Genomic DNA, 9,321 nt, shown 5'->3' with positions numbered 1-9,321 from the left:
AACCCTAACCCTAACTTTCTCGTACATTACAACTTAAGGAGAGAAACAAAATGCATTCAAAAATCGTAAAAGCCACATAAGTCTTCTTTGGGAAAATCCTAACCCTAACCCTAACCCTAACCCTAACCCCCTCGAACATTACAACTTAAGGAGAGAAGCAAAATGCATTCAAAATCGTATAAGCCACATAAGTCTTCTGTGGGAATACCCTAACCCTAACCCTAACCCTAACTTTCTCGTATATTACAACTTAAGGAGAGAAACAAAATGCATTCAAAAATCGTAAAAGCCACATAAGTCTTCTTTGGGAAAACCCTAACCCTAACCCTAACCCTCCTCGTACATTTCAACTTAGGGAGAGAAGCAAAATGCATTCAAAATCGTACAAGCCACACAAGTCTTCTGTCTGAAAACCCTAACCCCAACCCCAACTTCCTGGCATATGTCATCTTCAGGAGAGAAGAATTATGTATTCAAAATTGTATAATCCACACAAGTCTTGTGTGGGAAAACCCTAATCCTTATCTCCTCTTACATTTCAACTTAAGGAGAGAAGCAAAATGCATACAAAATCATATAAGCCACATAAGTCTTTTGTGGGAAAACCCTAACCCTAACCCTAACCCTAACCCTAACCCTAACCCTAACCCTAACCCTAACCCTAACCCTAACCCTAACCCTAACCCTAACCCTAACCCTAACCCTAACCCTAACCCTAACCCTAACCCTAACCCTAACCCTAACCCTAACCCTAACTTTCTCGTACATTACAACTTAAGGAGAGAAACAAAATGCATTCAAAAATCGTAAAAGCCACATAAGTCTTCTTTGGGAAAATCCTAACCCTAACCCTAACCCTAACCCTAACCCCCTCGAACATTACAACTTAAGGAGAGAAGCAAAATGCATTCAAAATCGTATAAGCCACATAAGTCTTCTGTGGGAATACCCTAACCCTAACCCTAACTTTCTCGTATATTACAACTTAAGGAGAGAAACAAAATGCATTCAAAAATCGTAAAAGCCACATAAGTCTTCTTTGGGAAAACCCTAACCCTAACCCTAACCCTAACCCTGACCCGAACCCTGACCCGAACCCGAACCCTAACCCTAACCCTAACCCTAACTTCCTCGAACATTACAACTTAAGGAGAGAAGCAAAATGCATTAAAAAAATCTTAAAAGCCACATAAGTCTTCTTTGGGAAAACCCTAACCCTAACCCTAACCCTACTACTACATTTCAACTTAGGAAGAGAAGCAAAATGCATTCAAAATCGTACAAGCCACACAAGTCTTCTGTCTGAAAACCCTAACCCTAACTTCCTGGCATATTTCAACTTCAGGAGAGAAAAATTATGTATTCAAAATTGTATAATCCACACAAGTCTTGTGTGGGAAAACCCTAATCCTTATCTCCTCTTACATTTCAACTTAAGGAGAGAAGCAAAATGCATACAAAATCATATAAGCCACATAAGTCTTCTGTGGGAAAACCCTAACCCTGACCCTGACCCTGACCCTGACCCTGACCCTGACCCTCTCGTACATTACAACTTAAGGAGAGAAACAAAATGCATTCAAAAATCGTAAAAGCCACATAAGTCTTCTTTGGGAAAACCCTAACCCTAACCCTAACCCAACTTTCTCGTACATTACAACTTAAGAAGAGAAACAAAATGCATTAAAAAATCGTAAAAGCCACACAAGTCTTCTGTCTGAAAACCCTAACCCTAACCCCATCTCCCTGGCATATTTCATCTTCAGGAGAGAAGAATTATGTATTCAAAATCGTATAATCCACTCAAGTCTTGTGTGGGAAAACCCTAATCCTTATCTCCTCTTACATTTCAACTTAAGGAGAGAAGCAAAATGCATACAAAATCATATAAGCCACATAAGTCTTCTTTGGGAAAACCCTAACCCTAACCCTAACCCTAACCCTAACCCTAACCCTAACCCTAACCCTAACCCTAACCCTAACCCTAACCCTAACCCTAACCCTAACCCTAACCCTAACCCTAACCCTAACCCTAACCCTAACCCTAACCCTCCTCGTATATTTCAACTTAGGGAGAGAAGCAAAATGCATTCAAAATCGTACAAGCCACACAAGTCTTCTGTCTGAAAACCCTATCCCTAACTTCCTGGCATATTTCAACTTAAGGAGAGAAGAATTATGTATTCAAAACTGTATAATCCACACAAGTCTTCTGTGGGAAAACCCTCACCCTCATCCTTCCTGGTACATTTCAACTTAGGGAGAGAAGCAAAATGCATCCAAAATCGTACTAGCCACACAAGTCTTCTGTCTGAAAACCCTAATCCTAACTTCCTGGCATATTTCAACTTCAGGAGAGAAGAATTATGTATTCAAAATCCTATAATCCACACAAGTCTTTTGTGGGAAAACCCTCACCCTTCCTCGTACATTTCAATTTATCGAGAGAAGCAAAATGCATTCAAAATCGTACAAGCCACACAAGTCTTCTGTCTTAAAACCCTAACCCCAACTTCCTGGCCTATTTCATCTTCAGGAGAGAAGAATTATGTATTCAAAATCGTATAATCCACACAAGTCTTGTGTGGGAAAACCCTAATCCTTATCTCCTCTTACATTTCAATTTAAGGAGAGAAGCAAAATGCATTCAAAATCGTATAAGCCACATAAGTCTTCTGTGGGAAAACCCTGACCCTGACCCTGACCCTGACCCTGACCCTGACCTCCTCGTACATTTCAACTTAGGGAGAGAAGCAAAATGCATCCAAAATCGTACAAGCCACACAAGTCTTCTGTCTGAAAACCCTAACCCTAACTTCCTGGCATATTTCATCTTCAGGAGAGAAGAATTATGTATTCAAAATCGTATAATCCACACAAGTCTTGTGTGGGAAAACCCTAATCCTTATCTCCTCTTACATTTCAACTTAAGGAGAGAAGCAAAATGCATACAAAATCATATAAGCCACGTAAGTCTTCTGTGGGAAAACCCAAACCCTACCCCTAACCCTAACCCTAACCCATACATTACAACTTAAGGAGAGAAGCAAAATGCATTCAAAATCGTATAAGCCACACAAGTTATCTGTGGGAAAACCCTAACCCTAACCTTACTTCCTCGTACATTACAACTTAAGGATAGAAGCTAAATGTATTCAAAATCATATAAGCCACACAAGTCTTCTGTGGGGGGAAAACCCTAACCCCCTCGTACATTTCAACTTAGGGAGAGAAGCAAAATGCATTCAAAATCATACAAGCCACACAAGTCTTCTATCTGAAAACCCTAACCCTAACTTCCTGGCATATTTCAACTTCAGGAGAGAAGAATTATGTATTCAAAATCGTATAATCCACACAAGTCTTCTGTGGGAAAACCCTCACCCTCACCCTTCCTCGTACATTTCAATTTAGGGAGAGAAGCAAAATGCATTCAAAATCGTACAAGCCACCCCTAAACTCTAAACCTTAAACCCTAAACCCTAAAAACCCTAAACCCTAACCTCCTCGTACATTTCAACTTAGGGAGAGAAGCAAAATGCATTAAAAATCATACAAGCCAAACAAGTCTTCTGTCTGAAAACCCTAACCCTAACTTCCTGGAATATTTCAACTTCAGAAGAGAAGAATTATGTATTCAAAATCGTATAATCCACACAAGTCTTCTGTGGGAAAACCCTCACCCTCACCCTTCCTCGTACATTTCAACTTAGGGAGAGAAGCAAAATGCATTCAAAATCGTACAAGCCACACAAGTCTTCTGTCTGAAAACCCTAACCCAAACTTCCTGGCATATTTCAACTTCAGGAGAGTAGAATTAAGTATTCAAAATCGTATAATCCACACAAGTCTTGTGTGGGAAAACCCTAATCCTTATCTCCTCTTACATTTCAATTTAAGGAGAGAAGCAAAATGCATACAAAATCATATAAGCCACATAAGTCTTCTGTGGGAATACCCTAACCCTAACCCTAACCCTAACCCTAACCCTAACCCTAACCCTAACCCTAACCCTAACCCTAACCCTAACCCTAACCCTAACCCTAACCCTAACCCTAACCCTAACCCTAACCCTAACCCTAACCCTAACCCTCTCGTACATTATAACTTAAGGAGAGAAACAAAATGCATTCAAAAATTGTAAAAGCCACATAAGTCTTCTTTGGGAAAACCCTAACCCTAACCCTAACCCTAACCTTCTCGTACTTTACAACTTAAGAAGAGAAACAAAATGCATTCAAAAATCGTAAAAGCCACATAAGTCTTCTTTGGGAAAACCCTAACAACCCTAACCCAAACCCCCTCGTACATTACAACTTAAGGAGAGAAGCAAAATGCATTCAAAATCGTATAAGCCACACAAGTTATCTGTGGGAAAACCCTAACCCTAACTTCCTCGTACAATACAACTTAAGGAGAGAAGAAAAATGCATTCAAAATCGTATAAGCCACACAAGTCTTCTGTGGGAAAACCTTAACCCTAACCCTTTCCTCCTCGTACATTTCAACTTAAGGAGAGACGCAAAATGCATTCAAAATCGTATAAGCCACTAAACTCTTCTGTGGGAAAATCCTAAAACTAAAACCCTAACCCTTATTTCCTCGTACATTACAACTTAGGGAGAGAAGCAAAATGCATTCAAAATTCGTAAAAGCCACATAAGTCTTCTTTGGGAAAACCCTAACAACCCTAACCCAAACCCCCTCGTACATTACAACTTAAGGAGAGAAGCAAAATGCATTCAAAAATCGTAAAAGCCACATAAGTCTTCTTTGGGAAAACCCTAACCCTAACCCTAACCCTAACCCCTAACCCTAACCCCTAACCCTAACCCCTAACCCTAACCCCTAACCCTAACCCCTAACCCCTAACCCCTAACCCCTAACCCTAACCCTAACCCTAACCCTAACCCTAACCCTAACCCCCTCGTACATTTCAACTTAAGGAGAGAAGCAAAATGCATTCAAAATCATATAAGCCACACAAGTCTTCTGTGGGAAAACCGTAACCCTAACGCTTACTTCCTCTTACATGTCAACTTAAGGAGAGAAGCAAAATCCATTCGAAATCGTATAAGCCACATAAGTCTTCTGCGGGAAAGCCCTAACCCTAACCCTAACTTCCTCGTACATTACAACTTAAGGAGAGAAGCAAAATGCATTCAAAAATCGCAAAAGCCACATAAGTCTTCTTTGGGAAAACCTTAACACTAACCCTAACTTCCTCGTACAATTCAACTTAGGGAGAGAAGCAAAATGCATTCAAAATCGTACAAGCCACACAAGTCTTCTGTCTGAAAACCCTAACCCTAACTTCCTGGCATATTTCATCTTCAGGAGAGAAGAATTATGCATTCAAAATCGTATAAGCCACATAAGTCTTCTTTGGGAAAACCCTAAAACCCTAAAAACCCTAACCCCCACCTCCTCGTACATTACAACCCTGACCCTGACCCAGACCCTGACCCTAACCTCCTCGTACATTACAACTTAAGCAGAGAAGCAAAATGCATTCAAAATTGTATAAGCCACACAAGTCTTCTGTGGGATAACCCTAACCCTAAGCCTAACCTATATTACAACTTAAGGAGAGAAGCAAAATGCATTCAAAATCGTATAAGCAACACAAGTCTTCTGTGGGAAAAGCCTAACCCTAACCCTTTCTTCCTCGTACATTTCAACTTAATGAGAGAAGCAAAATGTATTCAAAATCGTATAAGCAACGCAAGTCTTTTGTGGAAAACCCTAACCCTTACTTCCTCGTACATTACAACTTAAGGAGAAAAGCAAAATGCTTTCAAAATTGTATAAGCCACACAATTCTTCTGTGGGAAAATCCTACCTCCTACCCCTTACCCCTTACTTCCTCGCACATTACAACTTAAGGAGAGAAACAAAATGCATTCAAAAATCGTAAAAGCCACATAAGTCTTCTTTGGGAAAACCCCAACCCCAACCCCCTCGTACATTACAACTTAAGGAGAGAAGCAAATTGCATTCAAAATCGTATAAGCCACACAAGTCTTCAGTTGGAAAACCCAAAAACCCTAACCCTAACCTCCTCGTACATTTCAACTTAAGGAGAGAAGCAAAATGCATTCAAAATCGTATAAGCCACACAATTCTTCTGTGGTAAAACCTTAACCCTAACCCTTTCCTCCTCGTACATTTCAACTTAAGGAGAGACGCAAAATGCATTCAAAATCGTATAAGCCACTAAAATCTTCTGTGGGAAAACCCTAAAACTAAAACCCTAACCCTTACTTCCTCGTACATAACAACTTAAGGAGAGAAGCAAAATTCATTCAAAATCATATAAGCCACACAAGTCTTCTGTGGGAAAACCCAAACCCTAAACCTAACCTCCTCGTACATTTCAACTTTAGGAGAGAAGCAAAATGCATTTAAAATCGTATAAGCCACACAAGTCTTCTGTGGGAAAACCCTAACCCTAACGTACATTTCAACTTAAGGAGAGAAGCAACATGCATTTAAAATCGTTAAAGCCACACAAGTCTTCTGTTGGAAAACCCTAACACTAACTTCCTGGCATATTTCAAATTCAGGAGAGAAGAAATATGCATTCAAAATCATATAATCCACACAAGTCTTCTGTGGGAAATCCCTAACCCTTACCTCCTCGTACATTTCAACTTAAGGAGAGAAGCAAAATGCATTCAAAAATTGTAAAAGCCACATAAGTCTTCTTTGGGAAAACCCTAACCCTAACCCTAACCCTAACCCTAACCCTAACCCTAACCCTAACCCTAACCCTAACCCTAACCCTAACCCTAACCCTAACCCTAACCCTAACCCTAACCCTAACCCTAACCCTAACCCTAACCCTAACCCTAACCCTAACCCTAACCCTCTCGTACATTTCAACTTAAGGAGAGAAGCAAAATGCATTCAAAATCATATAAGCCACACAAGTCTTCTGTGGGAAAACCGTAACCCTAACGCTTACTTCCTCTTACATGTCAACTTAAGGAGAGAAGCAAAATCCATTCGAAATCGTATAAGCCACATAAGTCTTCTGTGGGAAAGCCCTAACCCTAACCCTCACTTCCTCGTACATTACAACTTAAGGAGAGAAGCAAAATGCATTCAAAAATCGCAAAAGCCACTTAAGTCTTCTTTGGGAAAACCTTAACACTAACCCTAACTTCCTCGTACAATTCAACTTAGGGAGAGAAGCAAAATTCATTCAAAATCGTACAAGCCACACAAGTCTTCTGTCTGAAAACCCTAACCCTAACTTCCTGGCATATTTCATCTTCAGGAGAGAAGAATTATGCATTCAAAATCGTATAAGCCACATAAGTCTTCTTTGGGAAAACCCTAAAACCCTAAAAACCCTAACCCCCACCTCCTCGTACATTACAACCCTGACCCTGACCCAGACCCTGACCCTAACCTCCTCGTACATTACAACTTAAGCAGAGAAGCAAAATGCATTCAAAATTGTATAAGCCACACAAGTCTTCTGTGGGATAACCCTAACCCTAACCCTAACCTATATTACAACTTAAGGAGAGAAGCAAAATGCATTCAAAATCGTATAAGCAACACAAGTCTTCTGTGGGAAAAGCCTAACCCTAACCCTTTCTTCCTCGTACATTTCAACTTAATGAGAGAAGCAAAATGTATTCAAAATCGTATAAGCAACGCAAGTCTTTTGTGGAAAACCCTAACCCTTACTTCCTCGTACATTACAACTTAAGGAGAAAAGCAAAATGCTTTCAAAATTGTATGAGCCACACAATTCTTCTGTGGGAAAATCCTACCTCCTACCCCCTACCCCCTACCCCTTACCCCTTACTTCCTCGCACATTACAACTTAAGGAGAGAAACAAAATGCATTCAAAAATCGTAAAAGCCACATAAGTCTTCTTTGGGAAAACCCCAACCCCAACCCCCTCGTACATTACAACTTAAGGAGAGAAGAAAATTGCATTCAAAATCGTATAAGCCACACAAGTCTTCAGTTGGAAAACCCAAAAACCCTAACCCTAACCTCCTCGTACATTTCAACTTAAGGAGAGAAGCAAAATGCATTCAAAATCGTATAAGCCACACAATTCTTCTGTGGTAAAACCTTAACCCTAACCCTTTCCTCCTCGTACATTTCAACTTAAGGAGAGACGCAAAATTTTTTTTTTTTTTTTTTTTTTTTTTTATCTAAAGCCGAGGAACGTGCTTTCGATTCACCCAAAGTGCAAGAAAAAGTGCAAACGTGTTACACTAAAAAAACGTGCACAAAGGATGCGGTCTATCGCAAGCCCTTCTCCGATAGGAGAGAGGCCCCCCAACAAACCTTACCCTTCGCCTCCGGACCAAAAGGTACCTGCGAGGTTCCAGGTTCGATGTCCCTTTTCGCCGAAGCTACTAGGGGACCACAAATGCTCCCGGCATCCCCCTTGGCGTTAGCCAAGGTATCTGCCCGCAGAGCCGATTACGGTAGGTACCCTGCCAAAGCAGGAGTACCCGGGGTGTTTGCAGGGAGGTGCGGAACCTAATGGCCACACACACCTCCCCTAGACCGCCAGGAGGGACACCCAGAAGGGCTACCGCATCCTGACCAATCCTGTGAACACACAACACGCAAAAAGTGACACAGTGAGACAAAAAAGAAATAAATAAGTGAATGTGTGCAGATATACTGCCCGGACATCCGGCCGGATCTATAAAAAATTTCTCTGATCCTAGCCAGAAGGCCGGGAATCAAGAGGTGAGTGCCACAAGGTGAAGAGATTATGGTGCCCGTGCTTCAACTCAGTGAGCCTATTCTCCCAGTGAGTTTCGGCACCTCGGGGTCACCACTCCCCGAGGCACAAAGTACCTCGGCTCTAGACCCTCTCAGCCTCATGGCGAGACCCGGAGGGAACAGGTCACATCGGGGCAGCCGTCGAGCTGATTCCTCAGAACCAGCCCCGGAAAGCCCTGGTACACCTGCATCCTCCATGCAGCACCCATCCCCACCAGCCCCATACCGGCGTTACTGTCCACCGGCATGAAAAACTGATAAGAACAGATACTACACTTGATCTTAGCCAAAAGGCCGAGAAGCGAAATGCATCCATGCCTATTTCATCTTCAGGAGAGAAGAATTATGTATTCAAAATCGTATAATCCACACAAGTCTTGTGTGGGAAAACCCTAATCCTTATCTCCTCTTACATTTCAACTTAAGGAGAGAAGCAAAATGCATTCAAAATCGTATAAGCCACATAAGTCTTCTGTGGGAAAACTCTGACCCTGAACCTGACCCTGACCTCCTCGTACATTTCAACTTAGGGAGAGAAGCAAAATGCATCCAAA

General features: G+C 41.4%; 1 non-coding gene across 1 annotated transcript; it reads right to left on the bottom strand.

Moving 5' to 3' along the window:
- Positions 1–8,885: 8,885 nt before the first annotated feature.
- On the bottom strand, positions 8,886–9,073 carry LOC130292114 (U2 spliceosomal RNA). Its single transcript, XR_008848081.1, has one exon. It is a non-coding gene; the product is annotated as a U2 spliceosomal RNA (small nuclear RNA).
- Between the last annotated feature and the right edge of the window lie 248 nt (positions 9,074–9,321).

This window comes from Hyla sarda, chromosome 9, assembly GCF_029499605.1.
Source record: "Hyla sarda isolate aHylSar1 chromosome 9, aHylSar1.hap1, whole genome shotgun sequence".
NCBI lineage: Eukaryota > Metazoa > Chordata > Amphibia > Anura > Hylidae > Hyla > Hyla sarda.
Note: the sequence above shows the minus strand (reverse complement) of the source record. Positions and strands in the feature narration are given on the sequence as shown.